The 21,588-nt window shown below is 45.4% G+C and overlaps 1 non-coding gene across 1 annotated transcript; it reads right to left on the bottom strand.

Annotated features, from left to right (window-relative positions):
• Window positions 1-515: 515 nt before the first annotated feature.
• Window positions 516-588, bottom strand: Trnaa-agc (transfer RNA alanine (anticodon AGC)). The gene has a single exon. It is a non-coding gene; the product is annotated as a tRNA-Ala (tRNA).
• Window positions 589-21,588: the final 21,000 nt, after the last annotated feature.

Here is a 21,588-nt window from a genome sequence, read left to right as displayed (position 1 = left end):
GCCGAAAAAACTCAGTTTGTTCGTAATTCAATCGCACCAACTGAAATTGATGAGCGGACTATAAGGTTCGCAATGCCAAATTAGTGCTGCAGTGTTTTATGTCAGGTTTACATTCAAAGGTAAATATGAAAATCGGTTCCATCGCAAGATCCCTACTCTGTATACTTTTGTTCGGGGGAGCCTACTCGAGGAGAGTACGTTTACTCGGGAGAGCGAGGAATTGGAAAAAATATATATCCCGATAAATTTTGTTAATGCATTCAGCGCAGTAAGCACAGCAAGAATAAGGGCCATTGTGCGCACTTCATTAGGTGAGCATAAATCTTACCGAGCCCCACATACAGAATAGTCCAACTTAGTGCGTATAAAGGCAGCCTTTTCCAGCTGGCCATTTCCTTGCGCAAACTTCAGAGCTCCTCTGTACACCGACTTATGCGTAAGCGAAGTTTGAAAAAAAAATTGAAAACAGTCAGTACCACTTTTTTGTAAGCCAGAAAAAGAAAAAAAAAGTGACGTGGAGGTGCTGGGTATCGGTCCCAGTACCTCTCGCATGCTAAGCGAGCGCTCTACCATCTGAGCTACACCCCCTTTTTTTTTTCTTTATTTCCAGCTTGGCTACAAGCCTGAACAGGAGTTTGTCAGATCACACTCGTTTTATAAGTGCTAAAGCATCCCACATTGATATCACATCTTCATGACAGTCAGTCGTTTTGTACACATCACGTACTTTCACAACCATTTCAACAAAATAATCATGCACAGATCGGCCTTTAACATCACAGTGTCTATATGCCAACAGAGAACGCCAGACTGCATGCAGCCCGAGTAAGAAGATAACGTCCATCTGTTCACAATCGCGTTCAGGCGGCAGAAAACGAATGCCATGTGGATTTAGGGGTAGGTCTATCTTTAAAGTTCTCTGTAATATATCCCAAAAGAATATAGCATTATTACAGTCAATAAAAACATGTTCAATAGTTTCAGCTTTGTTGCACAGAAAGCATCTGCTACCCCAAGGCACATAAATGCCCTTTTCTTCTAACCACGTTTTAACCGGCAAGGTTCCCGTGTGAAGCTTGAAGAAAAAAGTTTTAACGTTGGCTGGTATCTGCATATTTTTAACCCTCTTGAGTACGTCTTGCCCACGCCCTTCGTGAAACATTAACCGATACAATGGTACAGGGAACACACTCTCCACAAGATCCTTCATAAGACGCTTTCTTTTTACATTGGAGAGGTACTCAAGGGAAAATCTTGCTCTGAGGAACCGATAGGACGTAATAACTTCGCGCAGGAACCGTGACATTGTGTAACGAGGGCCAATGGCCGATGATACAAAAAAATCGGGTATAACACCTGCTAACATGGCTTGAAAAAAACAACACAGAAACGGGTCTCTTTCGTCTCTTAGCAATATAAAACGCGTTACAACTTGCTGAAGAAACAAGTGGCACAACGATAGACCACCTCTCTTTACTCGACGAAACAAATTTGTCCTTGATGTTCGCTCCCACGTAGAGCACCAGATAAACGTGGCAAAGATGCGGTGAAATTTTTGAATGTGCTTACGCGTGCAATGCAGTGCCTGCAGAAGATACATAATTTTCGCGGCGAGAAAAACATTACAAATAGTGGCGCGTGCAAAAATGGACAATTCACGGCCGCCCCATGCTTCGGCCATGGCACGCATTTCATCTGTTTTTTCGAGCCAGAGTGACTCGTTCTCACGATACCTATCCAAAGGTACCCCCAGATAAGTGCTAGGTGTTGTGAGCCATTTAATATTTTCAAAAACACCGGGCGTGGCATTCCACTGGCCATGCCACAGACCAATACTCTTTTGCTTATTAATTTGACTGCCGCTTTTCTCGCAAAACTTGTCAGTAATTCCTAATAATGAACTAACACTCTCTCTATCTACAGCAAACAGGGCAACGTCATCGGCATAAGCTAAAACACGGACTACACACGATTGTATCTTAAACCCCCTGATTCCTGTACTATTAAGTATTTTTCTACAGAGCGGTTCTAAGAATAAAGCAAAAAGTAAAGGACTTAACGGACAACCCTGTCGAACGGAAGAGAGTACTTGTATGCGCTGTGAAAGTTCACCATTAACAATTAAATTGGTACATTAATTTTGATATGCCATTTTGATGCCTTTACATATGATGGAACCGAGTCCAACGTAATTCATTAACAAGAAGAGAATACTATGTGGTACCATGTCAAAAGCCTTAGCTAGATCTATTTGAAGCATCGCTACTTTGAGGAGAGCGCTATCACAATATTCTAAAATGCTTCTAGCTACATGAATGTTTGTAAATATTTTCCTACCCCTAATGCCGCATGTCTGGTGCGGCCCAACTAACTTCCGTATAACTCCCTGCAGCCTTGCTGCAAGAACTTTCATTAAAATCTTATAATCAACATTTGTCAACGTAATTGGCCTGTATCCTGTTACCTTACGTAATATATTACTATCTTTGTCCTTTGGGATTACTACTGTGTGCGTACGACTGAACGATGGCGGTAAAGTCCCCCGCTCAAGCGCCTCTGAAAATACTTCGTGCAATGCTGTTGCCATATCCGTCTTAAACGCCTTGTAAAACGCTGCGGTAATCCCATCCGGACCAGGAGATTTGCCCGAGCTTAGGTCCTCAATAGCCCTCTCAATTTCAAACATACTAATATCCTTTTCTAATAAAATTGTTTCCTCTTCGTCTAGTGTCGGCATCTCTGCCAGAAACTCATCCTCGTAGCCCGGAACTTTTGGCTCACGACCAGCAAACAAGTCTCGATAGTAACTTTCAAATGCTGTCATGATAACTTTCTGTTCTCTCGATATCTTACCATCACATTCAATTTCTAATATTTCATTTCCTCGAGCGTACGCCTTTTCATCTGACAAAGCTCGCTTTGTTGGTACTTCCCCCGTGATATATTTTTCAGCTCGTGCACGTATAATTGCACCTCTGTATTTATCTTCTTCTAAGATTTCCAGTTTTCTTCTAACATCTTGCAGTTCTTGTGTCATAACACCCGGATGAGCTGTTTCGATTCGCACCAAGTCTTCCAACTCTTGCCGCAGGTCCTGTTCCTGTTTTTGAACTTGATACTTCATGTGTGCACCCCTTTCTATTGCGTTCAATTTTACCCTTTGTTTAAACAACTCCCATTTTTCTGCGGCACTGCGTAGTGTGTCACTAAAAAACTGCTCAATTTCTTTCTTTGTTTTATCTAAGAACACTTCATCACTGATTAGCTTAGTGTTCAATTTCCACCTTTCCCATTCAAGTTTTCTTTTTTGCTTTTGGCCTATCTCAAACCTCACTATACAATGATCACTAAAAGAGACAGCATCAACATCGTAATTCTGACACAGAGGTGCAATCTCTGAACATACGTACGCACGATCTAGTCGTGCATGACTGGTACCTTGAAAGTGTGTGAAGTGTTGGCGACTTCCACCCCTTGCGAACTGTGCCACATCACTTAAAGAAAATTTGCTCACGCAATCTTTAAGAAAAGCCGCACTTTCATCATTTATACTAGCAGTGGTTGAACGGTCTTCTACATTAAGCACACAGTTAAAGTCACCCAACACAATCACACACCTTTCACAATCAAAATACGTACTCAGTTCGCGAAAGAACAAACATCTTTCATGCGACTTTGTAGGTGCGTAGACACAAATAAATCTAAATTTTGCCTCCCCGTAAGTAAGGTCACATAAAACAAAACGTCCTTGCAAGCAGCTTGTAACCGTTTCCACAACAATGCCAATAGAATTTTTAACAAACAAGATACATCCAGCTGATGTTCCCACCGCATGGCTCACGCATACATTGTACCGTAAAGAAAATTGTGCTACCAATCTGTCGGTCGCTTCCTCTCTGCTAACCTTAGTCTCCTGGACCGCAAGCAGGTCTAGTTCTCTTTCTTGCATGATGCGTTTGACCTGATATTGCTTGCGACTAGACCCCAGACCCCGTACATTGAGCGTACCGACGCGTAATGGTGCAGGTATACTAATCATATTGATTGTAAGCGCGAACCATCAGTACAACGCTTACCGTGGCTCTACCCTGCAGTGGGAACACCGGGGTGTTACTTGTCGCGTCTCTGACCCCGCACCGGCGACGCTGACGCCGACCGGACTTCGGGGACATATTTTCTACCCTTGGCGCCAGCAACGCGTTGCCACTGACGCTCCAGGCGTTTAACCTTGCGTTCGGTGGTGTCCTCCGTCAACTTCGGAATGCCCGTTCTGAGACGCTTCCCGCGCGCCGCGGTCGCCCCCGTAGCGTCTGCTTTCTCTTCTTCGGTAGTGGTCTCGGTACAATCGCTCATGTCTTCCTCTTCACTTGCTTGACTTAAGAGCGGTGCCTCCGGCGTGCAGACTGTTTCCGCACGCACTTCAGTTGCCTTCGTCAAGTCCTGGCTGTCAGGCATTGTCCCTCCAGCTTTCTTGGCGTCCGTCTCCTGGACCTCGTCTACGTGTTCCTTGATGTTGCTGTTGGGGGCAGACTTTTCAGCTTCCTCCGCGTCCATTATGTTCTCTTGTATGTCGTCTGTTGGGATAACCGTTTTAGTTACTCTAGCGTAACTTCTTGCACAATCTTGGCTTTCATGTCCAAACACCCGACACACTCCACAGCGTGGCGTCTGACAGTCCCGTCGTATGTGTCCTTGCCTGCGGCATCTCAAACAAAGCGGTGACTGACCCGGGGCCACAAGAAGGACGGTGCCACTTCCAAACCTGAAGAGATGCGGCAGGTCGTCAAGCACAACACCTTCCTTAAGTCTCATTCGCACCACCCTCGTCGTGGACGTCGCATGTTCAAAGCCAGCGACGGACCAGTTGTCGTTAGAAACCTCAAGGACGTCACCAAAATTGCTCAACACTTGTCGAAAGCTCTCGTTTTGGACAGCAAAGTCGACCCAGTGGACTTTCACGGTGACGTCTTGCTGGATGGGGTCAATGACAGCGCAGAAGCCGCCTTTGACCTGAAGTCCACCCGTTTTCAGCAGAGCATCCTTGTCAGCCTTGGTGCGCAGCTTGACCAGCCAGATGTGGTTCATCTGGAAGGCTCCTATACCGGTGATGTTCTTGATGATGCCCGCTTCTTCCAGTGGCTCTCGAAAATCTTCCAGACGATATGGTCTTTTTGCCAGGTCACCGTGCAAAAAAACACACTGCTGCATGCTCTCTCCCGAAGGCAATGTCGGGAGCCTGTAATCCGGGGGTGCAGAAGAAAACCTGTCACCGCGGCCAGCAGCGGCCGCCGAAGAACCTCGCACGGAGCGAGCCATCACACGTCCGTCCTTCTCAAAAGTTAATTAAAGAGAAACTGAGACTTCCACCCAAATGTAGCAATTCGCTACTATGGAAACCCAACTGGGTTCCTCGAAAGAAAGCCTCGCAGTTGAAGAAAAATTCGTCCTGGTCCGGGACTCGAACCCGGGACCACCGCCTTTCCGGGGCAGCCGCTCTACCATCTGAGCTAACCAGGCGGCTAGCAGATGGCAGGGCGAAGTCGAATTTGTCGACAACTCGAAGCAAAGGCAAGTATATGATGTAATAGTTCAGCGGAAATCCGCTAGGTGGAGATAAGTAATTAAAGAGAAACTGAGACTTCCACCCAAATGTAGCAATTCGCTACTATGGAAACCCAACTGGGTTCCTCGAAAGAAAGCCTCGCAGTTGAAGAAAAATTCGTCCTGGTCCGGGACTCGAACCCGGGACCACCGCCTTTCCGGGGCAGCCGCTCTACCATCTGAGCTAACCAGGCGGCTAGCAGATGGCAGGGCGAAGTCGAATTTGTCGACAACTCGAAGCAAAGGCAAGTATATGATGTAATAGTTCAGCGGAAATCCGCTAGGTGGAGATAAGTAATTAAAGAGAAACTGAGACTTCCACCCAAATGTAGCAATTCGCTACTATGGAAACCCAACTGGGTTCCTCGAAAGAAAGCCTCGCAGTTGAAGAAAAATTCGTCCTGGTCCGGGACTCGAACCCGGGACCACCGCCTTTCCGGGGCAGCCGCTCTACCATCTGAGCTAACCAGGCGGCTAGCAGATGGCAGGGCGAAGTCGAATTTGTCGACAACTCGAAGCAAAGGCAAGTATATGATGTAATAGTTCAGCGGAAATCCGCTAGGTGGAGATAAGTAATTAAAGAGAAACTGAGACTTCCACCCAAATGTAGCAATTCGCTACTATGGAAACCCAACTGGGTTCCTCGAAAGAAAGCCTCGCAGTTGAAGAAAAATTCGTCCTGGTCCGGGACTCGAACCCGGGACCACCGCCTTTCCGGGGCAGCCGCTCTACCATCTGAGCTAACCAGGCGGCTAGCAGATGGCAGGGCGAAGTCGAATTTGTCGACAACTCGAAGCAAAGGCAAGTATATGATGTAATAGTTCAGCGGAAATCCGCTAGGTGGAGATAAGTAATTAAAGAGAAACTGAGACTTCCACCCAAATGTAGCAATTCGCTACTATGGAAACCCAACTGGGTTCCTCGAAAGAAAGCCTCGCAGTTGAAGAAAAATTCGTCCTGGTCCGGGACTCGAACCCGGGACCACCGCCTTTCCGGGGCAGCCGCTCTACCATCTGAGCTAACCAGGCGGCTAGCAGATGGCAGGGCGAAGTCGAATTTGTCGACAACTCGAAGCAAAGGCAAGTATATGATGTAATAGTTCAGCGGAAATCCGCTAGGTGGAGATAAGTAATTAAAGAGAAACTGAGACTTCCACCCAAATGTAGCAATTCGCTACTATGGAAACCCAACTGGGTTCCTCGAAAGAAAGCCTCGCAGTTGAAGAAAAATTCGTCCTGGTCCGGGACTCGAACCCGGGACCACCGCCTTTCCGGGGCAGCCGCTCTACCATCTGAGCTAACCAGGCGGCTAGCAGATGGCAGGGCGAAGTCGAATTTGTCGACAACTCGAAGCAAAGGCAAGTATATGATGTAATAGTTCAGCGGAAATCCGCTAGGTGGAGATAAGTAATTAAAGAGAAACTGAGACTTCCACCCAAATGTAGCAATTCGCTACTATGGAAACCCAACTGGGTTCCTCGAAAGAAAGCCTCGCAGTTGAAGAAAAATTCGTCCTGGTCCGGGACTCGAACCCGGGACCACCGCCTTTCCGGGGCAGCCGCTCTACCATCTGAGCTAACCAGGCGGCTAGCAGATGGCAGGGCGAAGTCGAATTTGTCGACAACTCGAAGCAAAGGCAAGTATATGATGTAATAGTTCAGCGGAAATCCGCTAGGTGGAGATAAGTAATTAAAGAGAAACTGAGACTTCCACCCAAATGTAGCAATTCGCTACTATGGAAACCCAACTGGGTTCCTCGAAAGAAAGCCTCGCAGTTGAAGAAAAATTCGTCCTGGTCCGGGACTCGAACCCGGGACCACCGCCTTTCCGGGGCAGCCGCTCTACCATCTGAGCTAACCAGGCGGCTAGCAGATGGCAGGGCGAAGTCGAATTTGTCGACAACTCGAAGCAAAGGCAAGTATATGATGTAATAGTTCAGCGGAAATCCGCTAGGTGGAGATAAGTAATTAAAGAGAAACTGAGACTTCCACCCAAATGTAGCAATTCGCTACTATGGAAACCCAACTGGGTTCCTCGAAAGAAAGCCTCGCAGTTGAAGAAAAATTCGTCCTGGTCCGGGACTCGAACCCGGGACCACCGCCTTTCCGGGGCAGCCGCTCTACCATCTGAGCTAACCAGGCGGCTAGCAGATGGCAGGGCGAAGTCGAATTTGTCGACAACTCGAAGCAAAGGCAAGTATATGATGTAATAGTTCAGCGGAAATCCGCTAGGTGGAGATAAGTAATTAAAGAGAAACTGAGACTTCCACCCAAATGTAGCAATTCGCTACTATGGAAACCCAACTGGGTTCCTCGAAAGAAAGCCTCGCAGTTGAAGAAAAATTCGTCCTGGTCCGGGACTCGAACCCGGGACCACCGCCTTTCCGGGGCAGCCGCTCTACCATCTGAGCTAACCAGGCGGCTAGCAGATGGCAGGGCGAAGTCGAATTTGTCGACAACTCGAAGCAAAGGCAAGTATATGATGTAATAGTTCAGCGGAAATCCGCTAGGTGGAGATAAGTAATTAAAGAGAAACTGAGACTTCCACCCAAATGTAGCAATTCGCTACTATGGAAACCCAACTGGGTTCCTCGAAAGAAAGCCTCGCAGTTGAAGAAAAATTCGTCCTGGTCCGGGACTCGAACCCGGGACCACCGCCTTTCCGGGGCAGCCGCTCTACCATCTGAGCTAACCAGGCGGCTAGCAGATGGCAGGGCGAAGTCGAATTTGTCGACAACTCGAAGCAAAGGCAAGTATATGATGTAATAGTTCAGCGGAAATCCGCTAGGTGGAGATAAGTAATTAAAGAGAAACTGAGACTTCCACCCAAATGTAGCAATTCGCTACTATGGAAACCCAACTGGGTTCCTCGAAAGAAAGCCTCGCAGTTGAAGAAAAATTCGTCCTGGTCCGGGACTCGAACCCGGGACCACCGCCTTTCCGGGGCAGCCGCTCTACCATCTGAGCTAACCAGGCGGCTAGCAGATGGCAGGGCGAAGTCGAATTTGTCGACAACTCGAAGCAAAGGCAAGTATATGATGTAATAGTTCAGCGGAAATCCGCTAGGTGGAGATAAGTAATTAAAGAGAAACTGAGACTTCCACCCAAATGTAGCAATTCGCTACTATGGAAACCCAACTGGGTTCCTCGAAAGAAAGCCTCGCAGTTGAAGAAAAATTCGTCCTGGTCCGGGACTCGAACCCGGGACCACCGCCTTTCCGGGGCAGCCGCTCTACCATCTGAGCTAACCAGGCGGCTAGCAGATGGCAGGGCGAAGTCGAATTTGTCGACAACTCGAAGCAAAGGCAAGTATATGATGTAATAGTTCAGCGGAAATCCGCTAGGTGGAGATAAGTAATTAAAGAGAAACTGAGACTTCCACCCAAATGTAGCAATTCGCTACTATGGAAACCCAACTGGGTTCCTCGAAAGAAAGCCTCGCAGTTGAAGAAAAATTCGTCCTGGTCCGGGACTCGAACCCGGGACCACCGCCTTTCCGGGGCAGCCGCTCTACCATCTGAGCTAACCAGGCGGCTAGCAGATGGCAGGGCGAAGTCGAATTTGTCGACAACTCGAAGCAAAGGCAAGTATATGATGTAATAGTTCAGCGGAAATCCGCTAGGTGGAGATAAGTAATTAAAGAGAAACTGAGACTTCCACCCAAATGTAGCAATTCGCTACTATGGAAACCCAACTGGGTTCCTCGAAAGAAAGCCTCGCAGTTGAAGAAAAATTCGTCCTGGTCCGGGACTCGAACCCGGGACCACCGCCTTTCCGGGGCAGCCGCTCTACCATCTGAGCTAACCAGGCGGCTAGCAGATGGCAGGGCGAAGTCGAATTTGTCGACAACTCGAAGCAAAGGCAAGTATATGATGTAATAGTTCAGCGGAAATCCGCTAGGTGGAGATAAGTAATTAAAGAGAAACTGAGACTTCCACCCAAATGTAGCAATTCGCTACTATGGAAACCCAACTGGGTTCCTCGAAAGAAAGCCTCGCAGTTGAAGAAAAATTCGTCCTGGTCCGGGACTCGAACCCGGGACCACCGCCTTTCCGGGGCAGCCGCTCTACCATCTGAGCTAACCAGGCGGCTAGCAGATGGCAGGGCGAAGTCGAATTTGTCGACAACTCGAAGCAAAGGCAAGTATATGATGTAATAGTTCAGCGGAAATCCGCTAGGTGGAGATAAGTAATTAAAGAGAAACTGAGACTTCCACCCAAATGTAGCAATTCGCTACTATGGAAACCCAACTGGGTTCCTCGAAAGAAAGCCTCGCAGTTGAAGAAAAATTCGTCCTGGTCCGGGACTCGAACCCGGGACCACCGCCTTTCCGGGGCAGCCGCTCTACCATCTGAGCTAACCAGGCGGCTAGCAGATGGCAGGGCGAAGTCGAATTTGTCGACAACTCGAAGCAAAGGCAAGTATATGATGTAATAGTTCAGCGGAAATCCGCTAGGTGGAGATAAGTAATTAAAGAGAAACTGAGACTTCCACCCAAATGTAGCAATTCGCTACTATGGAAACCCAACTGGGTTCCTCGAAAGAAAGCCTCGCAGTTGAAGAAAAATTCGTCCTGGTCCGGGACTCGAACCCGGGACCACCGCCTTTCCGGGGCAGCCGCTCTACCATCTGAGCTAACCAGGCGGCTAGCAGATGGCAGGGCGAAGTCGAATTTGTCGACAACTCGAAGCAAAGGCAAGTATATGATGTAATAGTTCAGCGGAAATCCGCTAGGTGGAGATAAGTAATTAAAGAGAAACTGAGACTTCCACCCAAATGTAGCAATTCGCTACTATGGAAACCCAACTGGGTTCCTCGAAAGAAAGCCTCGCAGTTGAAGAAAAATTCGTCCTGGTCCGGGACTCGAACCCGGGACCACCGCCTTTCCGGGGCAGCCGCTCTACCATCTGAGCTAACCAGGCGGCTAGCAGATGGCAGGGCGAAGTCGAATTTGTCGACAACTCGAAGCAAAGGCAAGTATATGATGTAATAGTTCAGCGGAAATCCGCTAGGTGGAGATAAGTAATTAAAGAGAAACTGAGACTTCCACCCAAATGTAGCAATTCGCTACTATGGAAACCCAACTGGGTTCCTCGAAAGAAAGCCTCGCAGTTGAAGAAAAATTCGTCCTGGTCCGGGACTCGAACCCGGGACCACCGCCTTTCCGGGGCAGCCGCTCTACCATCTGAGCTAACCAGGCGGCTAGCAGATGGCAGGGCGAAGTCGAATTTGTCGACAACTCGAAGCAAAGGCAAGTATATGATGTAATAGTTCAGCGGAAATCCGCTAGGTGGAGATAAGTAATTAAAGAGAAACTGAGACTTCCACCCAAATGTAGCAATTCGCTACTATGGAAACCCAACTGGGTTCCTCGAAAGAAAGCCTCGCAGTTGAAGAAAAATTCGTCCTGGTCCGGGACTCGAACCCGGGACCACCGCCTTTCCGGGGCAGCCGCTCTACCATCTGAGCTAACCAGGCGGCTAGCAGATGGCAGGGCGAAGTCGAATTTGTCGACAACTCGAAGCAAAGGCAAGTATATGATGTAATAGTTCAGCGGAAATCCGCTAGGTGGAGATAAGTAATTAAAGAGAAACTGAGACTTCCACCCAAATGTAGCAATTCGCTACTATGGAAACCCAACTGGGTTCCTCGAAAGAAAGCCTCGCAGTTGAAGAAAAATTCGTCCTGGTCCGGGACTCGAACCCGGGACCACCGCCTTTCCGGGGCAGCCGCTCTACCATCTGAGCTAACCAGGCGGCTAGCAGATGGCAGGGCGAAGTCGAATTTGTCGACAACTCGAAGCAAAGGCAAGTATATGATGTAATAGTTCAGCGGAAATCCGCTAGGTGGAGATAAGTAATTAAAGAGAAACTGAGACTTCCACCCAAATGTAGCAATTCGCTACTATGGAAACCCAACTGGGTTCCTCGAAAGAAAGCCTCGCAGTTGAAGAAAAATTCGTCCTGGTCCGGGACTCGAACCCGGGACCACCGCCTTTCCGGGGCAGCCGCTCTACCATCTGAGCTAACCAGGCGGCTAGCAGATGGCAGGGCGAAGTCGAATTTGTCGACAACTCGAAGCAAAGGCAAGTATATGATGTAATAGTTCAGCGGAAATCCGCTAGGTGGAGATAAGTAATTAAAGAGAAACTGAGACTTCCACCCAAATGTAGCAATTCGCTACTATGGAAACCCAACTGGGTTCCTCGAAAGAAAGCCTCGCAGTTGAAGAAAAATTCGTCCTGGTCCGGGACTCGAACCCGGGACCACCGCCTTTCCGGGGCAGCCGCTCTACCATCTGAGCTAACCAGGCGGCTAGCAGATGGCAGGGCGAAGTCGAATTTGTCGACAACTCGAAGCAAAGGCAAGTATATGATGTAATAGTTCAGCGGAAATCCGCTAGGTGGAGATAAGTAATTAAAGAGAAACTGAGACTTCCACCCAAATGTAGCAATTCGCTACTATGGAAACCCAACTGGGTTCCTCGAAAGAAAGCCTCGCAGTTGAAGAAAAATTCGTCCTGGTCCGGGACTCGAACCCGGGACCACCGCCTTTCCGGGGCAGCCGCTCTACCATCTGAGCTAACCAGGCGGCTAGCAGATGGCAGGGCGAAGTCGAATTTGTCGACAACTCGAAGCAAAGGCAAGTATATGATGTAATAGTTCAGCGGAAATCCGCTAGGTGGAGATAAGTAATTAAAGAGAAACTGAGACTTCCACCCAAATGTAGCAATTCGCTACTATGGAAACCCAACTGGGTTCCTCGAAAGAAAGCCTCGCAGTTGAAGAAAAATTCGTCCTGGTCCGGGACTCGAACCCGGGACCACCGCCTTTCCGGGGCAGCCGCTCTACCATCTGAGCTAACCAGGCGGCTAGCAGATGGCAGGGCGAAGTCGAATTTGTCGACAACTCGAAGCAAAGGCAAGTATATGATGTAATAGTTCAGCGGAAATCCGCTAGGTGGAGATAAGTAATTAAAGAGAAACTGAGACTTCCACCCAAATGTAGCAATTCGCTACTATGGAAACCCAACTGGGTTCCTCGAAAGAAAGCCTCGCAGTTGAAGAAAAATTCGTCCTGGTCCGGGACTCGAACCCGGGACCACCGCCTTTCCGGGGCAGCCGCTCTACCATCTGAGCTAACCAGGCGGCTAGCAGATGGCAGGGCGAAGTCGAATTTGTCGACAACTCGAAGCAAAGGCAAGTATATGATGTAATAGTTCAGCGGAAATCCGCTAGGTGGAGATAAGTAATTAAAGAGAAACTGAGACTTCCACCCAAATGTAGCAATTCGCTACTATGGAAACCCAACTGGGTTCCTCGAAAGAAAGCCTCGCAGTTGAAGAAAAATTCGTCCTGGTCCGGGACTCGAACCCGGGACCACCGCCTTTCCGGGGCAGCCGCTCTACCATCTGAGCTAACCAGGCGGCTAGCAGATGGCAGGGCGAAGTCGAATTTGTCGACAACTCGAAGCAAAGGCAAGTATATGATGTAATAGTTCAGCGGAAATCCGCTAGGTGGAGATAAGTATTTAAAGAGAAACTGAGACTTCCACCCAAATGTAGCAATTCGCTACTATGGAAACCCAACTGGGTTCCTCGAAAGAAAGCCTTGCAGTTGAAGAAAAATTCGTCCTGGTCCGGGACTCGAACCCGGGACCACCGCCTTTCCGGGGCAGCCGCTCTACCATCTGAGCTAACCAGGCGGCTAGCAGATGGCAGGGCGAAGTCGAATTTGTCGACAACTCGAAGCAAAGGCAAGTATATGATGTAATAGTTCAGCGGAAATCCGCTAGGTGGAGATAAGTATTTATTAACCAGGCGGCTGCCATCTGCTAGCCGCCTGGTTAGCTCAGATGGTAGAGCGGCTGCCCCGGAAAGGCGGTGGTCCCGGGTTCGAGTCCCGGACCAGGACGAATTTTTCTTCAACTGCGAGGCTTTCTTTCGAGGAACCCAGTTGGGTTTCCATAGTAGCGAATTGCTACGTTTGGGTGGAAGTCTCAGTTTCTCTTTAAATACTTATCTCCACCTAGCGGATTTCCGCTGAACTATTACATCGTTCCTTAACTATGTACGCGTGCACTCGCCTTCGCCCAGGAGCGTAATAAGTGTATTGGCAGGTGTACTCACATATATGAAAACTGCCAAGAAAAGCTGGTTAAGGCAAGCTCTCTTGTCGAAACGTTTGCACCAGCCTGTTCGACCACTGTTATATCACCGCAGTTTGTGTATTGCGGTGAAGCATACCGATAGTGGGTAGGGGTCACGCGAATCGGGAGTGTAGGGTTTCAGCCAGCGACGAACCCTACCAGTCTCAACGTTCTAGTCTCAACAAAGCACATTTTTGTGCCAGGATGACGTTTCGACAACTTTTGTTGGCTGTTGGTGATGACACAACTCTTTTACAGATAACATTCTCTAAGCCTTTTGAAATGACAAGGAGCACTGACACCGGCCGATAATTTGACATGTCATTTCTGTCCCCTGATTTAAACAGTGCAGTCAGCTTCGCCTGTTGCATTTTTGTAGGGTAAACGCCAGTATACAAGCAAACATTGAATACGTGGGTGAAAACAGGCACTTTGCTTTGTTGTGTACCTGTCATACTGCTATTAAATTTTCCTTTCCTTTTAAAGTGCTTACGTACATCACATCGCAAGGAGTCACTGTGTAATTAGTGGCCTTGTCATGTTAAAAAACCAGGCTCTACTCAAGAGAGGTTGGGGTTAAGTACCTGTGAAATTTTTTTAGAGGGGTAGTTTTCTGAGAAGAAATCAGATGCCAGAAACAGACCTGTGGTATCCTGGGTTTGAGTATTTAACAGTGGAAAGGATACAAAATACATTATATTTCTTCTCTGAAACCAACAAGTAAGTGAAATATGTAAATATATTAAATAGCGTCCATGGAGCAACTGCAAGCTGTGCACACCTAGACCCAAAACACGCTTCTCTTGCTCCAGTCCATGCAGGCTGTCAGCTGCTTTTTTGAAGCCTCTAGTACATTCTCAGTGGTGCAGTAATTTTTGTCTGCATTTTGCTCAAGTGTGCCCTAGACATAATTGAGTGATTTGCAGTTGCAACTGGACTGCAGCCTCAGCTTGGGAGACCAGTGGTAGGGCACATTTTGTAAAACTAAGCTACACATAGCATTACCAGTTTGAGCAGAGACCTGTTTATATATGTGTCGTCTTTAGCACCTAGATTTTTTACCATGAATTCGGAAAAATCTCCAGCACATCGAGTCCCTAGATTTGAAATGCTGTATAAGTTGTCTTCTTGTTCATTGCGGTTGCGCTTAACTTCTGTCCAAATAGGAGAGCACTTCTGCATAGCACATCAAGGACCATTCTTATTAACATGCCTTCCTTTTATTTATCTTACCTACAATCAAGAGCACACGTATATAGCACATGAATGTGCTGTGCTTGAACTTGACTTACATTGCCATGTTTAGTAGCACAGTGCTCATAGTTGGTGTTGGCTCATTCAAGCTAAGCATTACTACAACCTTTAACTGTAGGTATTATGGTGTGAGAGCAGAGAAATGGATATGCAAAGACAGTTGGGCACGTTAAGACATCTTTTTGTGTGTGAAAAGGTGAAAGATACACAAAATGGGATAGAACACGTGCACTTTCATCTTTTCTCAGAACAACAACAAAAAAAACATGTCGGAGGAATAAGGTTCTTTCACTGGTGCCATAGAAACTATATGTTTGCTCTCAAATGTAATTCTGATTCGTTGGATTTGTTCTTGTGCTGTTTTTCTTGAGTGTGCTTTACTTTTTACACGTCAACGTTTCAAACTCGTTTTTATTTTTGACAGACTGAACATCCCACGTCTTAGTTTGACTTCCTGGTACAGGATACTTGCAGTTGGCATGGAGTGGTGAAGCAGCATGGTGTACTTTTATTAAAAGCACAGATTTCACCAGTATAGAAGCAGTTCATCAAAAAAAAAACGTGTGCTGAAAATAAAGTGTTCCTACCCACATTCCTCAGTGTCTAATTATGCTTGTATCCCTGTGTTCTCTTCAGTAAAACCACTTATATGGGGAATTGATTGTGATAAGTGCTTGTGAGAGTTTTCAGGAAGAGCTTTGGACCCTTTTTACTGGTGCACAGGTAAAATGTGCACACGCTGTAAAATTGAAACACCAGGTGGAGTAGCAAACACCAATGCTTGATGTGGCATTTGTCGGGCTTGTGTGTCGGCACATTTTCCATACAACAATATACTCTAGGACAGCATGCTAGCACTACAAAGCACCCATCTTTTATGTTAGGTATAAATTACTGCAAGCTCTTTAAAGATGGTCACAAGAGAAATGCTGGCTTTAATTCAAAACTAAAGGTGAAGGAAGCTGTGCAAATGTATTGAGAAATTATGCAATCTGTGCCGTTTACTCAGTTCAGGTAACGTCCAAACGTGCCATAAGGCCTTGATAGCTGAAACCTGAGTAACAACTGGTAATGCAATTAAAGAATCTTGCTACACCTCTAAAAATGAGGCAGTGAAATGAAATTAGTGTCACAATTTCTTTTTTTTAGGACTTCGTTTGGGTTGAATATACTGATTGTAACAACACAAAGTGGAGGGGGTGATGCACATTAGAGAAATGCTAGTCTATTTTTATATTCCACCTTCTCTACATTCAAAGTGCAGTAAAGTTACCATGGAAAGCTACAGTGAAGCCATTGGTTGAGTCTGTATGGTGGCAATCACCAACCTAACTGCTTGGGTTTATAGTGCCTTACTTGTACATACCTATTTAAGTGTTGAGCTATTTGAACATTGATTAAGGTAACCAACATATGAACAAGTAGTTTACTGAGTAAATTACATGGGGAAGGGCAGAAAGATAGGACAGAGCACAGGGGGTGTATTCTGCAAGTGTCAACCAAATGGACATAACCATTTCAACTGCTGCTTAAGTTCTGATTGGCTATGCTGGGGCACACGTGAGAGGGAGACAGGTGCCCCAGTCAATCAACGTTTCAGCAACAGATGAAATGGATGTGTCCACTAGATGAATACTTTCAGAACACCCCCTCCCCCCCCCCGCAGTTCTGTCTGTGACCAACATGCCTGGTATGGCACCTTTGCTTTCAATATCTGTCTTTATCAGCAAAAGTGGGAAAGAGCCACGTTTGTGCATGAAACGTTTTCCTGAGGTTGTCTGCCTTGAAGCCCATGGTGGTAATCACAGGAAACAGGGCGGATCCAGAGTAGCACCAAAGGAGAAGCCTTTATCAAGACAAATATGGAGGGGGGTTACTGCATGCTCAAATTTGTGAGCTCACAAGTTTGCCAAGGCCGCGTCGTGTCGGTAGTTGATGAAGACTACATGAGAGAGAGAGATAAATGAGATGCAAAAGGCAGGAAGGTTAACCGGAAGGTAACTATCCATTAACATGGTTAATGAATAACCACATAGGCTAAAATTATTTAGGTACTGTTTATGAGGACTACATATTTGCTGGAAATCTCTGAAAATAATTGTGCAAGCGCAGAATAACACCCTCCACTAGTGGTGACGTCCTTGAAGGAATGAATATGTATCAGTTGTACCTGTGTGGTGAATAAAGTTACATAAAAAAAAACTTGGCAATAGAAACTAAATTCAGAGTAGTACTCCAAATACATTGCCTCTTCTTTAGGACTAGATGAATGCAATTAATTATAATAATCAATTGAAAATCGAATGCCAACCACAAAAAAAAAATGTTATAATGTTTTAGCTCCTACCTGAGAGCCATGATTGTGAACAAAGCTCCAGTTGAACCATCTCTAATTTTTCATTTTCATGATTTGTGTTTAAACTACTTACCATGCCTCTTTCGACCAGACCAGACGAGCTTTCGTCAAACTCTTCACTACTTCAATGCAAATAATTAGAGGTTGGCAAATGTAAATTTTTTCTAATGGGAATAGTAAGTGTCGAATAGTCGAATACAGATGAATACATTTACAGCAGGCTTATTTATCTTGATATAATTAAGCACCGTGCTTGTACTGACTACAAAAAAAAAAGAAAAATACTGCTAACTATCAGGGAAGATTAGGATTACTTTTAAACACAAGTTCACTAATTGTGATTTAAAAAACTGCACAAACACCTCTCAAAATCTTTAGAGCCTGGTGGCAAACAAGAGTTCTAAGAATAAATAGCTGCTGTATGACTAGCTGTAAAAAAGTACTAAATAAATGGTTGTGGCAGAAAAATAAAACGGAAGACAAAAGCTGCAGAAGGACTATTTTGCTGTAAAGACATGTAAAAGGACAGGTTGCAAGAAAAAAATCACCGGTTATAAAAAATTTACATGCTCAGACCGTCAATAAAAATAAATGATAGGCTATAATCAAAAATCAGGAGTTGTCATGTAGCCTTCCATCATGAAACCAAAAACACAGTTTGCATTACCAATTTTAGTTTCTGCATTGCTTCGAAAACTTTTGTTGTTTCACTTGTGATAATTTGGGATACTTTGTTAGCAGATGGTGAACAGTAACAACTTTAACAGTCGGTTACTGCGAAGTATTTGGCTAGTTTTATTTAATCAAAAATGCTGAATAGTTGATTATTTTAGAATACGAATAGTTAGCATGTAACGTTCGATTCATATCCAAAACTTCAAGTATTCTTCCACCCCTACAAATAATACTTCCTTTACCAGTGTTCATGCCAAAGCCCCCCCCCCCCCCCCCTCCTTAATATGTACTCGGCATCCACCTCTACAATCCTGAGGCATACTGACATTATGCCGTGTGGCAACCCAAGCAAATAAAAAAAAATCCTGAGGCATGATTAGATTTGCATTGTGTGGTAAGTACCAGTCTGCAATAGTTTGGATCTGTCGGCTGTGCTGAGTAATTGTACATCACATACTTGTAACAGTCAAGTAGTGCTTCTCAAGAATCGTGTTCGAACTGCACACACTAAAACATAAGCTGGGATATTCAAAAGACAAGTACGTGTTTTGCTTGCCAATCAACGTTTAGTGTGCTCATTTATGTTAGGTGTGCTGTTAAACGAATATTGTAATTTGCTAATGCAAAGAAAAAACAAGCCAGTATCTCTTGCTTTATAAATATATGCACTGTACCAACAAAGTAATTAACAAAGAAGAACATCAGAAATAAACACAAATATGTGTGCACTTACCAGCATAAAATAATTCTCAATGCAATATTTCATTGAGGCATGCAACTTGAATTAAAGCCAGCTCACAGGCTTTCCAAAGCATTCCCTAACTTGTAAGTGTTGCTCAGCAACATTCAAGAAGCTTTCACCAGGTTGATTTTTCCTTTGAATAACTTAGACAATTCTGTCTCGTAATAGGTCATGTAGATGACTTCATTTTTTGAAGTCACATGTCAAGAAACCAGTGCTAGAAGAGAGTATAGCATTATGCACAGCTGCATATTTAAGGCACTTTCTAAAAACACACCGATTCATGGTCATTCACTGTGTTAGTAACTATACTCCTACCGAAGCAGACTGAGAACACATCTGGGCTCAGTGGCGCACCCGAATCTCTGCCAGGGGGGGGGGGGTTGAATTTTTAGGGGGGGGGGGGGAGAGCAAACACTTGCCTTGCTTTAGCTAAAGGAATCCAACAGCCAATAAAATGCCTAATAATTATAATTATAATTACACCAAGGATGATGACGATCTGTATTCCATCAGCATTTCACTCAATGTAAATTAAGTGTGAATGTAATTAAGTGTGAATAAAGACAAGACATTGATAGAGTGTTTTTGTTAATCAGGAAAATTCGACGACAAGCCACCGCCTGAATTGTAATGACAATGTGAACAGAGCACTAAAGGTACACGTTGGACTGGTGGGGCTGGACGCGTCGGGGGGGGGGGGGACGGGGTAACTTGGCCACAGGGGGGCGTTACAACTACCGGACAACCCCCCCCCCCCCGTCGGTGTGCCACTGTGGGCATTGCATTCAATAGCTGATGTAAAATGCGAAAATTACTGCTTGTAGGTATGAATGAACCAAATGAGTCAGAAATATAGGTTCTCAAACTTCTAGTATTGAGTGTGGCAACATTTACGAAAAACACATTGCAACTGAAAGTTGCAAAGCATGCGCTGAAATAACTGAAATAGCTAGATTTAATAGACCAATAAACAGAAACTGCAAATTCCCAACATTTCTAAATACTTTTCCTCACGTACACTACCCTCATAGAGGTGGCTTCCCTTAATTGCTCACACCTCTGCCTTACTTCTATAATTCCCTGCTCTCGCTGCTTTGCCCATGCTGACTGGCACCTTGCACAAAGGTTAGGGCAAAAGCAGCTTGTGTTGTGAGGCAAACTGTCCACATCTGGTAGCCACATGTCAGTTTATCATAGTAAATGAAAGGGAAGCCATGAGGGTAAGTCATAGAGAAGACGGATACCTAGGTTCAATGATAAACTAAAACGCCAAAATGGAACTATTAGGCAGTCCAGAGGATCAGCAAAACTGACACAGGGTGGAAAAACTGGAAAGATGCATCATGGTGTATATTTATGTTATACAGGTCCCAGTCAAGTTGAAAGATTTTTACTGTCTAATAAACTTATAAGACAATACATGACCAACAATACTGTATATGGAACTGAAACAATTTTAATAAAGTCATCTAGAAGTCAGGACAGAGAAGGGACTGAATGAGGATGCTAAAGTGGATGAAGTGGAAGCAGAATGTGAAGATACGTCTTAAAAAATGACATCCAACACACGCATAAAGGTGGCAAAGATTGGACTCAATGTTCAAGAAGAAGTTGAATATGACAATTTATTAGAATACATACATGAGAGGGCAGCAGCAATACAGCCGAGATAACTGTCATGCAAGAGGAAAGGATGCTAGTCTAAACATTAACAGTTGATCAGAAAATGATTAAGCATGGGTGCAGGCTTATGTAGAATTCCGTATGGTATGCACGATGTGAGAGTTGAATCTCATAATGAACCGTGGCCTTACACGCCTCAAATATAAAGTGATGTGGGCTAAGATGACTGTATAATCAAGGATAGCATCAAGAGGGGGCCTCCTCCAAGAAAGAGAACAAGAGGGAGAGAGATTTTCGACGTAGCAGATACAAGTCATACGTATCACAATTAACTCCAACATGTCTCGGGGAAGACACAAACTGAATCTGCCAATGGTGTAGGCAAAATGGTGTGTGTGTGTATATATATATATACACACATATATATACACACACATACATACATACATACATACATACATACATACATACATACATACATACATACATACATACATACATACATACATACATACATACACATATTCCGGTGTGATAGGCGTAAAGTACTACATTTTTTTCATACTGTGTGACCCTTTGAACTTGGGCCATTGCTGTTTTAATATAGCAGTTGCCAACTGGCAGATAAAACGTAAATCTGCGCAACTAAGTCTACGACTGGAATATAATAATATAGCCATTTGCTGCTTGTAATTAATAACCACCTCTTTCTTTTTGCACGCAAATAGTACGCTGCTCACCGACATTCAATTGGACATGTCCTCGGACGCGTCATCGTTCACCGTCACCGATTACTGTCTTCACACTGTGGTTGGCATTGTGTTGTCATTTCGAATTCATCGTAATATCACCCCTTTGACACAGCCTTCACGCTGTGTCGTAGATCACGCAGTTGTCGTCACGCATGCAGCCGTCATCCCATGGTCATTATGCCTCAGTCGTCGTGACTCAAGAATTGTGATCCCATCGTCAATCATACGATCGTTGTCACACTGGCATAATCATACTGTAGTCGGCATTCGACAGGTCAATCACCCTGATCAGCATTGCCTCTAAGGTTCTAGAACAGAATGCATGTGGTGACGTACCGCAGTAGTATCGTAGGAGACACTCGGGCAGAGCAATTGCTGGCCTTGATCACCAGGCCAAGCCTCCCTGCTGCTAAGACCCACCACTACATCACTTATTTC

The sequence above is a fragment of the Dermacentor silvarum genome, chromosome 1 (assembly GCF_013339745.2).
Source record: "Dermacentor silvarum isolate Dsil-2018 chromosome 1, BIME_Dsil_1.4, whole genome shotgun sequence".
In the NCBI taxonomy this organism is placed as follows: domain Eukaryota; kingdom Metazoa; phylum Arthropoda; class Arachnida; order Ixodida; family Ixodidae; genus Dermacentor; species Dermacentor silvarum.
This window is presented reverse-complemented; position numbering and strand designations above follow the sequence as displayed.